We start from the raw sequence: 15,443 nt of genomic DNA on the forward strand, positions 1-15,443 counted from the left end.
CTATCAACAAGAGGAAAGTTAAATAAGTAATACACATCCCTACAATGGAACACTGCATCAGATAAAAAAATGACTAGTATATGTAAATGCTGAAATGGAAAGGACTCTAAAATATATTATGAAGTGAAATGGCAAATTTCAGAAAAACAAGTACAGTATGATATCCCACAAAATGAACTATTTCTAGGAGTAAAGAAATGCATGGGGAAAAGTCTTGAAGAATATATTCCAAGCCACATCGGGTGAATACCTCTGGAGAGGAACATGGGGTTAGAGGAAGAAGGGCCAAAGGGATGTTCACTTAATCTATGGTGTTTGGTTTTGTGCAATGTTAATGTTATTTAGCATGTTACCTGTAAAATTAAAAATAAATTTAAAATTTTTAATTAAAAAATAAATTAACTAATTTTAAAAATATGTAATATTTTAAAGAAAGAAAAGGCACCAAGGCACTACTCTGAAGACACGTATCCTCTGCACTTGCTAGTAAGTCACCTTGCTGCTCTGAGCTTCAGGACCCCTGTAAGAAAGAGAATGAGCACTGCCCTGAGACATTGATGATAAAACGAGATATAAGTAACAAGGTTTCACAAACTTCACAGTGCAATGAAATTTCTTATAATTAAGGTATATCCAAGTTGAAGTTTCAGTGGACCAGGGTTAGGAGGGTAAGCTAATAAATTGATCGAAATTATCTTAATGAATGGAACAATGGGTCTCACACAACCAGAATAATGGACTAGAGAAGAGTATAGACTTTTATTTAAAGGTTCAGAACATGAATTGCATAAGTGCAGGATATAAGAAACCTAGTGTTAGAATCATCATTGTAGAAGCCGTTCTACGATGTAGATGCTAAAAATATAATTTCAAGCCATATTAAGAGAAGCCTTGGGAAGAGAGATGTGGCCACAGTTGCCACCTGGGTCATCCACCAAGATTGACTGGTCTAAGCTTGTTGACCAATTTGAAACACTGAAGTGTGTATCATACAAGAACATAACAGGTTTCTCTGAACTTCTCTTCATTGAATGCCATACCATTTAGCATTTAATATGATTTCAATAATTTTCACTGTTGTTCCCATTATATTCTAAGCTCCTTAAGGGCACACACCATAGATCATACTTTTTCATTCCCTGTAAAACTTGGAGGAGAACTGAGCATATAAAAGGCATTTAGTAAATATTGAACATAATAAAACAGATTTTAAAGACTGAAGATAATGCAGGCCCCGCGTCCGTCGTTCTGAGATCAGTGATCCCATACATGATTCTAAGAGTAGATGTAGGGCAGTGGTTGTACCTATACTGCTAGTTGACTCTTTTGTTACTTTTATATGACCTTGTTTTCTTAGGATGTTCTTTTTTTTTAAGCAGAGTATAGTGGAAATTTCAGTGGATTCATTACTGTATCATATTACTAAAGGTTTTATGTGCAGAGGATTTTATGTTACAGGTGACAGAAATAGCTAAGACACCTGTAAGAATGTGAGACTAAGTTATCCATCAATCAGAAACAACTGGGGAAACAGCTATTTAAGCAAGGAAGCCCTTTATAGAGTTTTATGAGAATTCAGAGAGGTACAATTTTTCTCTCTGTTAAAAAAATCCACTCAGGGTACTAATTTTAGCTTTCTCAGAGTTGTGACACTCTCGAAGGAGGAAATATGTCCATTGGAATATGTGGAAAGGTGGGAGCAGTTTTTATCACTTTGTGTTGTTTCAGTGAATCCTTCTTCCCTAGCATCTATCTGTGGTTTGTCTCAGAATCAGCTGATATACTTTTTAAAAAGATATATATGACTTGGTCTCCCTCCTTCTGGTCTGAAATGGAGCCCCAAGTTCATGATTTTTTAAGTGTTTTTATGATTCATGGCCAGGAATGAAAAGAACTTGGCTATCGCTATAGAAAAAATATTTTGAAACCTTAATGATATGTTTCTCCTACTGTCATGTTTTAAATATTGTCTTCATCTAATTCAATTAATCAGTGATTTGGGTTTGAGAAGAAAACAAAAGGAAATATCTTCTGGAATTTTACGGGTGAGATGAGAAAATAAGGTCAGGCATGTGTCACAGTGGGGATGGATGTATTTGTTATTTGGGATCATGGCAGGGAACTGATAAAACATGCAAATAGGATAATTGGGGAGAGTTTAAAGAAGCTATTTACAAGGTGTGGAGAGGATAGGGAAGTCACAAGGGGTGGGTAAGTGCCCCAGCTAGCAATAGTGGGAACCACTGAACCTGGAGGGGCAGGAGAAAGGAGTGATGGCCAGAATTCCAGCTGTAGGAGAGGGTCACCCAACAGGGGCCTTCAGGAGAGAAACAACCTGCAACCCAGCCAGGAGGGAACTGGGGTACTAAACGCCCAAACCTTGCCCTTCTGCTACCTTCCCATCTTCTGCCAGCCCCTCCCACTAGCCAAACCTAACTGGAGGCAGAAGGCAAGGAAGCTGGTTGATGAAGTACACATAAGTCAGCCTCTCGTGGCACACTGCAGTGTGGAGAAGGATGGAAAATGGATTTAGAGGAGTAAATGGAGAGTATCTAGCACAATGGATTGTCCCCATGCACCTCCATGAACACTTCCGCTTCTTTGTTTGTTTACCAATTTTAATTTATTAAATGTAGAAAACATTGGCAAACTTTCTAGTTGCTTGGTACCTGAACATTGTTGAGATATTTGGGGAAGTTTCCGTGTTCAGAGCCCTGGCTCTACAAGATAGAAAACAGAAAACTAGCTTCCCCAGCCCCTCATTTGCAGCTAGCTTGAGGTGTGAGCTGTAGTACATCAATTAGACATAACAAAGCACAGCAGATTCCTGCTTGAAGAAAGAAGCTTTGAATATTTTGCTACTTGGGATGGCAAGAGAGGTGATTGGCTTTCAGAATTGGTAGGGTTACAACTGATGTCCCATGACTGGAGGAGTACCAACACACTGCACAATTCCAGCAGGTGTCATTCAAAGCATGGTGTATTCTACACAGAAATAGCACTGATGCTAGTGGCAGTTGTCGTTTCAGTAAAGCCAAGTTCCTCTAAGCAACTAGTTCACTATAGCATCCATTGCTCAGTGCTTGAAACAGTAGTGGTTTTCTCAGCAGGCTGCTTCTAAAGTTTGGGGCCCTGTTTCTGGAAGCTTATTCTCAGGCCTGATTCTAGCCTTCCCAACGATTTTGTGAGCTACACAAAACCCTAGTAATAAGTTATTTTTCTGTTTAATCAGCTAGAGTCAGGTTCTGATGCTTGTAACTGTGGACCTTGAAATACACAATACTTCTTTTTTTTACGTAAATTTATTTTATTATTTATTTATTTATTTTTGTGTTGGGTCTTTGTTGCTGTGTGCGGGCTTTCTCTAGTTGCGGTGAGCGGGGGCTACTCTTCCTTGCAGTACGCGGGCTTCTCATTGCGGTGGCTTCACTTGTTGTGGAGCACGGGCTCTAGGCGCACGGGCTTCAGTAGTTGTGGCACATGGTCTCAGTAGTTGTGACACACGGTCTCAGTAGTTGTGGCTCGCAGGCTCTAGAGTGCAGGCTCAGTAGTTGTGGCGCACAGGCTTAGTTGCTCCGTAGCACGTGGGATCTTCCTGGACCAGGGCTCGAACTCATTTCCCCTGCATTGGCAGGCAGATTCTTAACCACTGTGCCACCAGGGAAGTCCCCATAATACTTCTATTTTCATTTCTTTTTTTTTTTTTTAATTAATTAATTTATTTATTTTTTGGCTGTGTTGGGTCTTCCTTTCTGTGCGAGGGCTTTCTCTAGTTGTGGCAAGTGGGGGCCACTCTTCATCACGGTGCGCGGGCCTCTCACCATCGCGGCCTCTCTTGTTGCGGAGCACAGGCTCCAGACGCGCAGGCTCAGTAGTTGTGGCTCACGGGCCTAGCTGCTCCGCGGCATGTGGGATCTTCCCAGACCAGGGCTCGAACCTGTGTCCCCTGCATTGGCAGGCAGATTCTCAACCACCGCGCCACCAGGGAAGCCCCTATTTTCATTTCTATTCTTATTTTTTATTCTCTTATATTTATCTAAATTGGACACAATATGACCATGTGAGAGATAGAATAAGGAGCATCCTGGCTAACTGCTTTATATCTGAAGCAAGAAATGCTGGTATGCACATATTTGTATTTGAAAAAAGCACAGTAGATTGAAATTGAGACCTTATGAAACCTGGATGTGATTTGTTCTGTGAAATGCCTCTACTTTGTAAATAATTAAGCATTGCAGTAGAACTCATTTATCAAGTATCCTAGTTCTATCACTTCTGGTATATGCTACAGACAACTTTGTTGGAGAAATACAAACCTAGGAGAACCCAATTATTCAAGCTCTGGCTTTGCTACCAGAATACCATGTAACCTCGAGCAAAAGCTTTCTCTATGCTTCTCCTTTTCCAGGTCCAGAAGTGAGAGGTCTACAATATGTGATCTTTGATGTTCCTTTGAACTCTAAAATCCCATGATGATATATCTTCCTCAAGATCTTAAGAGAATATACTTAGCTTTTTCTGGATTTTAGGTCCTGAGGGACCACAGAATTTGCAAATCAATTCAGGTACTGAGCTCTAGATTCTGTAAGAATAGTTTAACCCTTGACAAAGAAAATCTTACCCTATTATTTTTAGAATCAGTAAGTCATTCTAACTTTGTTAATTACAAAAATTCCCATTCATACCTTAAACATTACAACCCATGGCCTATGTTCTAATTAATGGTCACTTTGTCACAGAAAATTGAAAGCTTGGCAAGGGAGATTTTTAAAAACAACTGCTGGACTTCTAATAAGATGGGGCAGGGAGTTCACACTTTGGCATTGCTGTTCTTCCCTCAAATATATGGTAAAGATAAACTATGAAAAAGAAAATAAAAATAACATTGCAGAGTTCAAGGGGGAAAAAAAAAGATTGCTGTCTCCAAGGATGAGCAAAAAAACAACAGAATACCAAAGAGTGAGTAAGGCTAAAGCCATGGACCCACCAGTCTCCAGGTCCAGAATTAGGTGGTGAAGGCTGTGTGACTGGAAGTCTACTCCACTTGGGACAAGGGACTTCAATTAGGATCATCGCCTTAGCCAGAAACTGCCTAAGCTTTGAGTTAGGAGAGTCTAGGTAGCTAGGGAGGTGAGAGGACACAGATCCAACCTTGAAAGCAGGAAAAGAACCAAGCCACATGTTGGCCTGGTGACTGGACCTGAGGTATCTCTGACATCACCATGGCCAAGAGCCCTGAACTGCCTTTATAGAATCTGGTTCTGAAACAGAATTCCAGGGGGCCAAGTGAAGAGACAATCACAAAACCAATGAATTTGGAGAAGTAGACACAGGAAAGGAAGAGAGAAAAAAAAGGAGACTGAAAACAAACAACAATAAAAACATTTCAACTCAAAATTAGCTTGCAAATCAAAATTCCAATAGCCATGAAATCTAATCCTAAAAAATAAAGTCAATAAAATATGAAATCAGAACATAAATTCACTCCAGAAGGAAATTAATTGTAATGAATATATAATGAGTATAGCAAAATGGTTAAAACAAGGAAGCTCAAAGAGATAAATAAGAGAATAACAGTTATAAAAAAAAAGCAGCTATTATGGAACAAAAACAGGCATAAATGAATCAAAAACAGTTGGATATGCAAAATGACCAAATAGAACTACTCTTCAAGTAGCCCCTCGAAATTTTAAAATTACTTAATAGACAGAATGAGCTCTAGACTCAGTGAAGAAAGTACTGGTCACTGGAAAGCTCACATTGAGGAATTCACCCCAGATTTAACACAGAGAGACAAAGAGTTTAAATATACAAAAGAGTGGATACAGGCATATAATATGAGTCTCAGAAAAAGAGAATAAAAAGAACGACAGCATAAGTTGCTTCACATAAAAGTAATGGCTGAGAATTCTCCAGAGCAAAAGAAAGACATAAATCCTCAGATTGAAAGTTCAGTCTTAGTAACGAAAGGATAAATAAAAATAAATCCCCACCTAGGAATGCTGTCATGAGACTTAGAACATAAAGAATAATAGGAAATCTTAAATGTTCCAGAAAAGAAACACAGATTATTATTAAAAAAAAAACCCACAGATTATCAGACTTCTCAGCAGCAACATTAAATACTACAAAACAGTAAAGCAGTCTTCAAAATGCTGAATGAACAAAACTTTCAACTTAGACTATTATATTCAGCCAAACCACAATTTGAGTGATGAAGAAAAATAAAGATATTTTCAGACACACAAAACTAAAACTATTTATAATCCACAGACCTCCATTGAAAGAACTTTTGCTTTGCCAACCAGGCTTCCTGCCCATCTCTTCTTCAGCAGTTCTCCACCCCAGGCCACTCCTACCTCACTTTCCTCCCTGCCTCTGCCATGCTTGGTGCCCTGATAGTGTGCACACCATTAACCCTTTCCCTCTGGTCTCTCTCTACTCTTCCTCACTTTACTCTCCCCCTCCTTTGACCTGGTTCTCGTTATCCCCATGGTGCCAAGCAACTGCCGTCTCCTGCATCTTACCCTCTAAGCCAACCAGCCACATATCTGTTGCTGGATTTTCTGCTATCTTGTTCCCTTGAGAGCGCAACCTAGGCAACCTAAGCCTGGAAGCATAAGAAAGTCTTCCCCATTATCCTTTATGCAATTGGGTTAGTGCAGGAAGTAGATGAAATATGTAGAAATAAGAGTGCAAGGGAGAAAAGGAAGAGGTCCAGGTCATAAGAAGAAAGATATAACAGGAAGAAACACTGAGAATTCCAACTATTGCTATAAGTCACTCTCCTAAAATCTGTCTCTCTTTTCACTGAGGGTGTATATGTGTGTGTGAGAGAGAGAGACAGAGAGACAGAAAGAGAAATGAGATTGAGATTTTGCAGTTTTTAAATACATGTGTCTCAATTTGGGAGTAGCTAATACAATAACACTTTAGTTTCCTGACCATCTTGGATAATAGGGTTTAATGGAATTTCCCATCTAAACATGAGTCATTCTCATTTGTGCTGTGAAATTGCCATGGACAGGGATCCTTCCACAAAAGAGTGCATTGACCTAAGGCCTGATCTTTCCCCAGTGCACAGTCTTACTGGTCAAGGCCTCAATTCTCCATCTACAGTCAGGCAGCTTGATCTGGGCTCTGCAGGCAGGAGCACCCTGGCTTAGCATATATGCCTTCTTTTCAGTTTCTAGGGTTTGCATATTGTTTTGAGGGTGGTGTTTGTCTATGGAGGTTTTTGCAGTAATAAAGGACTGTTTTATTTCAGGCCTTTTGACCAATTTAATGGCCTATTAAAGCCACCTAACAACTTTTAAAGAGGCTTCACAGAAATAAAATTAAGACCATTTCTGTTGACTTTGGCACACTGAAATTTAATTTCCCCAAAGCACCGCATAAATAAAGAGCAGAAAACTTCCAAATATGACAGGAACTGACAGGTATTATTTTTTATTGACGAGAAGTATAAGAAGTAGATTCACTCTAAAAAGCCAAGTAATTTGAGAGTTCTAATTTAAAAATAAGAGATTAGCATATGCACCATTTCTCAGCAGATTTTGCAAATGAAATGTCTTTTTGAGGCATTTATTTCTCTTTTCTTTGATTATAGAAAGAGGCAGAGGGAAAAAAATTCAGGTTTTTCTGGCATTGCCTTAGAGATGGCCATGATTAACTTTTGGAGTCATTTTTTAACCTGCTTTTTTTCTCTTAATACATATAATAATTAGTTTAATATATCATAAAATTTTCTTATGAAGTTCAATATTACTACAACATAACATTATTTTACAATTGTATAGTATTCCACTGTGTGACCATATCATAATTTGTTTAAAGGAGGATTCTCTTTTTGGCTATTTGTTTCCAATTTCTCACAATGATAAATATTGTTGCAACAAATAACCTTCTACAAATTTTTTTTTTTATTTTGCACATCTTGGATTATCTTTTTCCCTTCCTGAAGGCTGGAGTAAATGACTTGAGAGATAACTTTCAAATGCCAATTTTCTTCAAGCTCAGGCTCTCCCAGGAATGTTGACCTTCTGGTTCACAGTGGTATCAATTGCCGGAAGGTTTGATGTTAGTAGTAAGATGGTGCATCATTCTTAATGGACAGGCTCATGGTTAGTAAACTCTTCATTTCCATCTTGAAACCCTAGATTTGTTTTTGCCATTCTATTCAAACCAATTTAAAAAATCAAAAACAAGTCCTGAACTAACTCACAGGCCAAATTTTTGAAGCAGCTGAAATTAATTTTGATGTGTTTAATATGAGGTTGGGAACTGTTCTCTGAGAATTGTTATTTTTAGAGTTTTTGTAGCTGTTCCTATGCCTTCCCAATGCCAATTCATTGTTAAGTGTATCAGATCTGTAATGTACATTTTAATTAACTCTGTGGTTGAGCCAAATAGAATTCTGCAAAACGTGATTGAAATTTTGGAGACGCTTGATGGGCATCTTAACACATAGTTCAGTCCTATTTAACATGAGTCAGAAAAAAGGCATCTTTGGCTCACGAATCTGCCGCCCTTACACTAGCAGTCACTCAAATCCCAGCAGGCAGAAAATGAAGTCACTTTGGACCAAAGCCTAAGAACACAATGACTCAGAACACAAAATCTTCACTTAGGGAGGAGTTTGAACATAAACAGTTCCACTAACGTCCAGGGAGTTTAAATTCTACTTCTAGTTAGGAGGACTATTACAAATACCCAAAAAAGTAGGGGAGGGAGGAAGGGGGATAGAATTTTCTCCTATTTATCTGTTTCATTTGATTATTTCTCCTTTATTGGTGCTTTTTGATAGTATAATATCTAAATACATAATCATGAAATACTATAGTTCTCATAATTTCATCATCAATAAAAAAGAGGAAGAAAATGTAGGTTTATTCAAGCTGACCTAATTACTATAAAGTAACCTTGATAGATTAAAATAAAATCTTTTTTTTTCTGAATATAAATAATATTCTGAGTATCTGGGTTTCCAAGGTGCAGCAGCTGAAAATTAAGTTTATGGCCTATGGCAAAAGCAACATATCTTAAGATATGTCAGATTTTCTGGCTGAAAACAAATAACTAGGGAAAGTGGGGATAATGAAAGCATAGAATTTCCAAGTTAATTCCTAATATTTTTAGCAGTCCTGACCCCAGAAGAATTATAATTGGTTTTTAATAAAGGCCAATTCAATAGCATCAGTGTAGAACGTGATGTTCATGGCACCTTCCATAGTCAAGGCTTGTTTTCTTATAAACCTCTATCCTTCAAGTTGTAAAAATCGGGTAACGCTGCCTGGCTCATTAATAGTTTACATGAGTTCAGACTAAAAGGATGCCAGAGAAAGAAAGACAAGCCTTCAGAAGGGTTGGGAGAGGAACCCAGAGGAGAAACAGAGCCTATGCTGAGAGCCTGGGGGCATGTGGGGCATGATTTCAACCATACCCTCCACCCACACAACTGAGCCAGAGGAACATGTGGGGAGCACAGAGTGAGTGCAAGAATAAAAGCTCCTTCATGTTCTCTCTTTATAATCGAAATGAAGGAAACCATGTGATCTTCCATCATCCATTTGTAACTCAAGGTGAATTAGAGTTGGGAAATTAACAAAAATGCCTAGGGTCAATGTGCTATGACTATGGAGAGAAAGAGCAGAATCAGGATGTAATAAGATGAGTCTGGGCTTATTGCCAAGCTGGCCAGGCTACAAGGATGGGATTGGACTTCTTCCTGAGGAATATGAGCATAGAAGTCACCAGATGACAGGGCCCCATTCCCTGACTCAGTACGTAGAAAATAGGAACCACTGGGGAAGGTTTCAAGGGGTGTTATATACCAATAAGAAAAAACAACACCGGCACTCTAGAGTTTACAAAGCACTTTCAACTTCTTTTTCTCATATCTATTCCATGGACTCCTCACATTTCCAACAATGGGTAAACTCTTAAGAGAAATGATACCTGAAATAGTGTGTAATTCCCATGTTACCAGGGAAAGATTCAGTAAAGCGTTCCAAATAAAATCATGAGAGAGCCAGGTTCTGAGGGAGTAGTTAGCACACAACAGAGTGTAGCACTCTGGACTTGCTGCACTCTTGGGCTCACTTAACAGGCTCGGTTTTGTTCTGCTCTCCCAGGGTGTTCAGAGAGATAGAATGTTCCACTACTTGTGGAGAAGAACCTGTACGGGCCAGTCCTACCCAGACTGTGGTAAAGAGATACCAGACGGGGCTGGGAAGACCTTGCTGCCTACAAGCCTTCACTCTCCTCCTAGGTGGCCACATGATATTTCCAGAGGAAATATATCAGATATTTCCATCTGACACTATTTCCACTATTCATCCACTTTCCAATCAAGTGAGGCTGGCATCCTCAAGTGGGTAAGTCAGTGACCAAGACTGAACTCTCTCCCATACTTCAGATTCCCAGTGCATGGTTTAGCCCTGGGAAAGAGGGTCCTGCATTGATACAATAACCCTCATGAAGTAGGGTTACAAGCAATATCTAGTTTTGCCTTCAATATCATAGCTCTGTGTTTTACTAACACAAATCCACACCATCTATAGGGGGCATTAAATCCTGGAGAACCAACTGAGCCGAAGCCAACAGCTCTTAAGTGTTATATTCATGGCAAGGCTCTAGAATTTTACAGCCAGGTTTGGCCTTGCCCCATTGTGAAAGCCTATGACCCTAAAGGGCCCTGGACCAGGCATGCAGCAGCACCAACTGTGGGTCCAGCAGTCTGAACTCTTTCAAGCATTAACTCATTCATGGAGAGGAGTTCTTAGTTTCAGAGAATGAGGGAAGCATTCAGTGGAGGTATCTCGCATCTCTCCCTGCTCAAGCTTAAGTCCTCATTCAGCCTAAAGCCCTGGAGGTAAGTGGTGAAGTCCCTGGGGCTGCTGGAGATGGCTCTGGAGTTCTCCAGGCCTTGGGGTTGGGCCTGCAAGTGAGTCAGTAGAATGTTAACCTGAGGTGTGGTGGTAAGGGAGCAACAACCCTTGGGGACCCTATGAAGCCAAATGGGTGGCAAGCAGGGCTCAGAAGGCTCCCTCTGAGGTCCTCCTAAGCAGCTGTGTTACAGGATGGAATTTCTCTGGGCCTTTCACTGTTCTAGCTGCCACCTCAGTCTTCCGTGAGCATTCTCAAAAAGAAGACCCAGTGAGGGTGTTTCAGCAAGAGAGAAGCAATGACAGAGAAGAAAAAAAGGCAAAGAGAAAGTTGGAGAATGAGCAGTTTAAGGGAATACAGGAAAGAATGGAGGGAGGACTGAGAAAGAGCGGTTACTGTAGCTGTACCCCCTCTGTGACCCTCAGCATCTGATACTATTTACATCCCATTTTGACCAAACCTCTTAACAAAGATTTTTGCATTAACAGGTAGGTGTCCTTATTTGTGTTTCATAGATGGAGACATGAAGGGTGAGGACTGGAGTGTCCTTCCTCAAGAACACACAGTGTCAGAGATTTTCCCAGCTCCTCGTTTGTCCTCTGGCCTCTGGAGACTAAAATGCCTATTGATTACCCTTAACCACTTTATGTCCTGTGAAACCTCTCCCTTCAGTGGGTTCCAAGACATAATCTGCCATAGCTGTTCTGTGCACTTCTTAATTAGAGAGCATTGTAGCATTGTTTTTCCAGAATTGTACCAAAGCATCAGAATAATGAAAATAAATGACAGAATCTGAGAGATAGAAGCAGCTCTTGAGATCATTGAGTTCAGTCTCCTCACTTTCTAGATTAGGAGCCTGAGTGCAGTCCAGAGAGGTGAAGAGGTTCACCAGAATCACCTGGCTGCACACGGAAAGCTGGAACTGCAATTTAGATATCTTGATTTCTAGGAAGCTATCTACCCAAGAGTCTTACCAGGCACAGATTTGTTTCTTTTTTTATACCCAATCCCAAGTATTTAGCATTCCCAGAACATTCCAAATAGGTGAACCATAGCAAAGAACTCAGTGTGATCCAAAGCACTGATTTCTGGTGTTTCTTCAAGGGTGTTTTTGGCTTTCAATCTGTTAACCATAAGGAATATTGAATTTAGCAAAATACATCGAAGTTTTCTACGCAACATGTTAAGAACAGCTGAAACCAATTAAATGCTAATCAATTTTACCCTGTCTGATGCAGAATGGAAAAAATGTTCCAGAGGTCTCTCCACCCTGAGATGTTCTTGGCAATGGGTCTCTGTGCTGTGGGCCCCCTCCCATCTCTCTTAGTCATGTACACTCAGAAGAGGAGACCTGGCCAACTCCCTTCATTACTGGGAGGAGAGTAGAACCCAGCACAGACTTTCCCTTGAAATGAAAGTTCATCTTGGGAAAAGAAGTCTGCAGACTCTGGGACAATGCACATCACAACTGTGAGAATAGAAGGGACTGAGGAAGGCAGTGAAGTCCAACCACATCTATCAATCCTCTGTGACCACCTCGTGGAGTTTGCTGAGGTCTCTATTACCTTATCTCCTGATGCTGCTTTCCCCAGACCCCACCTTCCTCTATGAGAAATAGGCAGCAAAGCAGACGATGTCCAAATATGACAAACTGGGGTTTGAATTTTGGCTCTGCAATTAATAGATGTGATGTTAGGCAAGTTATTTAACCTCTCCTGGCCTCAGTTATTTACTTATTGGTTAAAATTGAGTAGTAATACCAACTTTTAAAAATTAAATGAGTAATGTTTATAGAGTATCTGATACATAGAGGATGAGCAACAGGTCTTCTAATTAATTATTCATAAACTCTCCTATATTCAATCCTTTCAGTCACTTTTCTATCAGCCTAGTTCAATGTCTCACAGTGTGTATGTGTATCTGTCTGCCTGTCTGTTGACTATCCTGCTCTATCTGTCCTGGGGACAGCTAGATGAGAATATGTATATTAGGAAGCCACAAGCCAAAGGGTCCTGATCCACTGCTTGTGTGCAGAATTGGGAACATATCACCCTCGACTTAGCCGAGGGTTCTGTGTCCAGGGTAACTATCATCTTCTATCCCCAAGGTCTGAAATTTAGGGCCTCTAGAAGATACCCAACATTCTCCAATTCACAGCATCAGTCTAAACATATATATTTTTGAATCTGTTAACTTTCATGTTCCTATGTCTATAAAAATATCTACATGGGTAGATAAACATATGTATCAAATTATATCTTTATTTTATTTACTTAACTTTTTATTTAAATAAACTCACCTCTTGATTAATTAAATATATTTATATTATTAATTAATCTAAAATATTTTACTAACTTGGTGCTTTTACTCTTTTGTATTTGTGTAAAGGGTAGGAGTGAGAAGGGGGGAAATGATGCGCCTGAGTCAGATCACCAAGTGTTTATTAAGACTTCAAATAGACCCAGTGACTTCTGCTTCCAAGAAGATGGAGGAAATGTAATTTTCCCCATTGCTCCCACTAAGCACAACTGAAAACCCTGGACATAAAATATAAAACAAATATAAGAAACCTCGGAAAGGTGGAGAGAGGACAAGACTTCTGGACCCGAGGAATGGCATGGTGGCAAATTCCCTGGGTTTTCTCTTTGCCTCACACAGACTGTTATGATCCCACAGTCTGAGGTTCTGTTCTTTTTTTTTTCAAGTCTATTTTTTTCTCTGTTGTTCAGATTGGGTAATTTTTATGGTTCTTTTATTTCACTTTTTCTTTCCTTTGAAAAAAAAATGAACAGAATCTCAGACTGTGGGATCATAACGAAAGATCTAACATTTGTGTCATCAACGTCACAGAAGAGGAGAAAGAGGATGGGGCTGAACAATTATTGAGAGAAATAATAACTGAAAACTTCCCAAATTTGACAAGAGACATATATTTCCAGGTTCAAGAAGCTGAGCAAACTCCAAACAGGATAAACCTAAGAAACCCATGCCAAAAACACATTATAATTAACCTTCTGAAAACTAAAGACAAGGAAAACTTGAAAGAAGCCAGAGAAAAATGACACCTTATCTATTGTAGAAGAATGACTTGTATGACAGCAGATTTCTCGTTAGAAATCATGAAGGCCAAGGGGAAGTGGCATAATATTTTTCAGGTGCTGAAAGAAAAGAACCTTCAACCCAGAATCCTATACCCAGTGAAAATATCCTTCAGGAATGAAGGGGAAATCAAGACATCGCAAGTGAAGGAAAACTAAGAGAATTTGTCACCAGACCCATGTTAAAAGAATGGCTAACTGAAGTTACCTAAACAGAAAGGAAACAATAAAAGAAGGAAACTTGAAATATCAGCAAAGAAGAACATAATAAGCGAAATTATGGTAAATACAATAGAATTTTCTTCTCCTCTTGAGTTTTCAAAATTATCTTTGACAAAGCAAAAAAATTATAACACTGTCTGATTTGGTTCTAAATGTAAGATATTTAAGACAATTATATTATAAATGGGGGAGGGTAAAGTACACAAAGGGAGGTAACACTTCTCTAACATTACTCAAACTGGTAAAATGATGACACCAAAAGACCAGTAAGTTAGGTAGGTATAATATTTAGAGCAACTATTTAAAAGCTATGCAAAGATATACACTCAAAATCACCACAGATAAATCAAAATGGAATTCTAAGAAATGTTTAAGTAACCTACAGGAAGGCAAGAAACGAACAAACAAACCAGAGAAACAAAAACAGAGAGAAAACAAAAATAAAATGGAAATAATAAAAAGTGTTCAGGAGCTCAGTGGGTGCACAACTGTACAAACCAGCACACAAATGCCGGGCTTGCTAAGCCACCACTACTACCTGCCAGTAGGCCCAGCTTCACCACTGCCACACTCACAGGCCTGCCCCTGGCTGCAACCAAGTGCCATCCATCACTGATGGGGGGAGGGGAGGCAAGTTTTCCAAACTAAACTTGACTGCACAGGCCCGTGGTCTCACTCAACAAGGTTGGAAACGTCCACTCACCTTTTACCTCCATGGTAATGTCCTTACAGTACTATCAGCGGCTGAGTGACTACAGACCACCATCCCTAGGCTACACCCAGGGAACTGGGAGAAGCCAAGTACCTCAGAGCAAATATGCAGAGCGGCTGACCATCATAAAGAGTTGGGGAAAGTGATCAGACCCACCTACACTGAGGCATCATCCACCCTAGAGGACTGGTTAGGGAGTGCTTGGTTGAAACAGAACACAATGCCAGACCCTAGTCACCTTGTTAGTTTTGAAAGGTTTTCCTTTTTGTTTTTACAAGATGGGAGGTTACAGTTGTCTCTTCTGTCCAGAAGAAACATGTTTTCAAAATAGTAACAGTTTGAATTTTTCTCCCCTTTTCCCTCTCATGGTTAATTAGGCTCTGAACCTATAGAAAAGATTTTGCAGTTAATTAGAATTTGCATTTTAAGTAGTTAGGAACTATTCGGGTTTTTTAAAAGCATCGATTAAAAAGACGCACATAAAAGTTGTTATCTACTCTTCTGGCAAACTATAGCTTGCCTCC

General features: G+C 39.6%; 1 pseudogene; it reads left to right on the forward strand.

Moving 5' to 3' along the window:
- Window positions 1–14,921: 14,921 nt before the first annotated feature.
- Window positions 14,922–15,153, forward strand: LOC137765914 (cyclin-dependent kinase 2-associated protein 1 pseudogene; annotated as a pseudogene).
- The last annotated feature ends 290 nt before the right edge of the window (window positions 15,154–15,443 follow it).

This window comes from Eschrichtius robustus, chromosome 6, assembly GCF_028021215.1.
Source record: "Eschrichtius robustus isolate mEscRob2 chromosome 6, mEscRob2.pri, whole genome shotgun sequence".
In the NCBI taxonomy this organism is placed as follows: Eukaryota; Metazoa; Chordata; class Mammalia; order Artiodactyla; family Eschrichtiidae; genus Eschrichtius; species Eschrichtius robustus.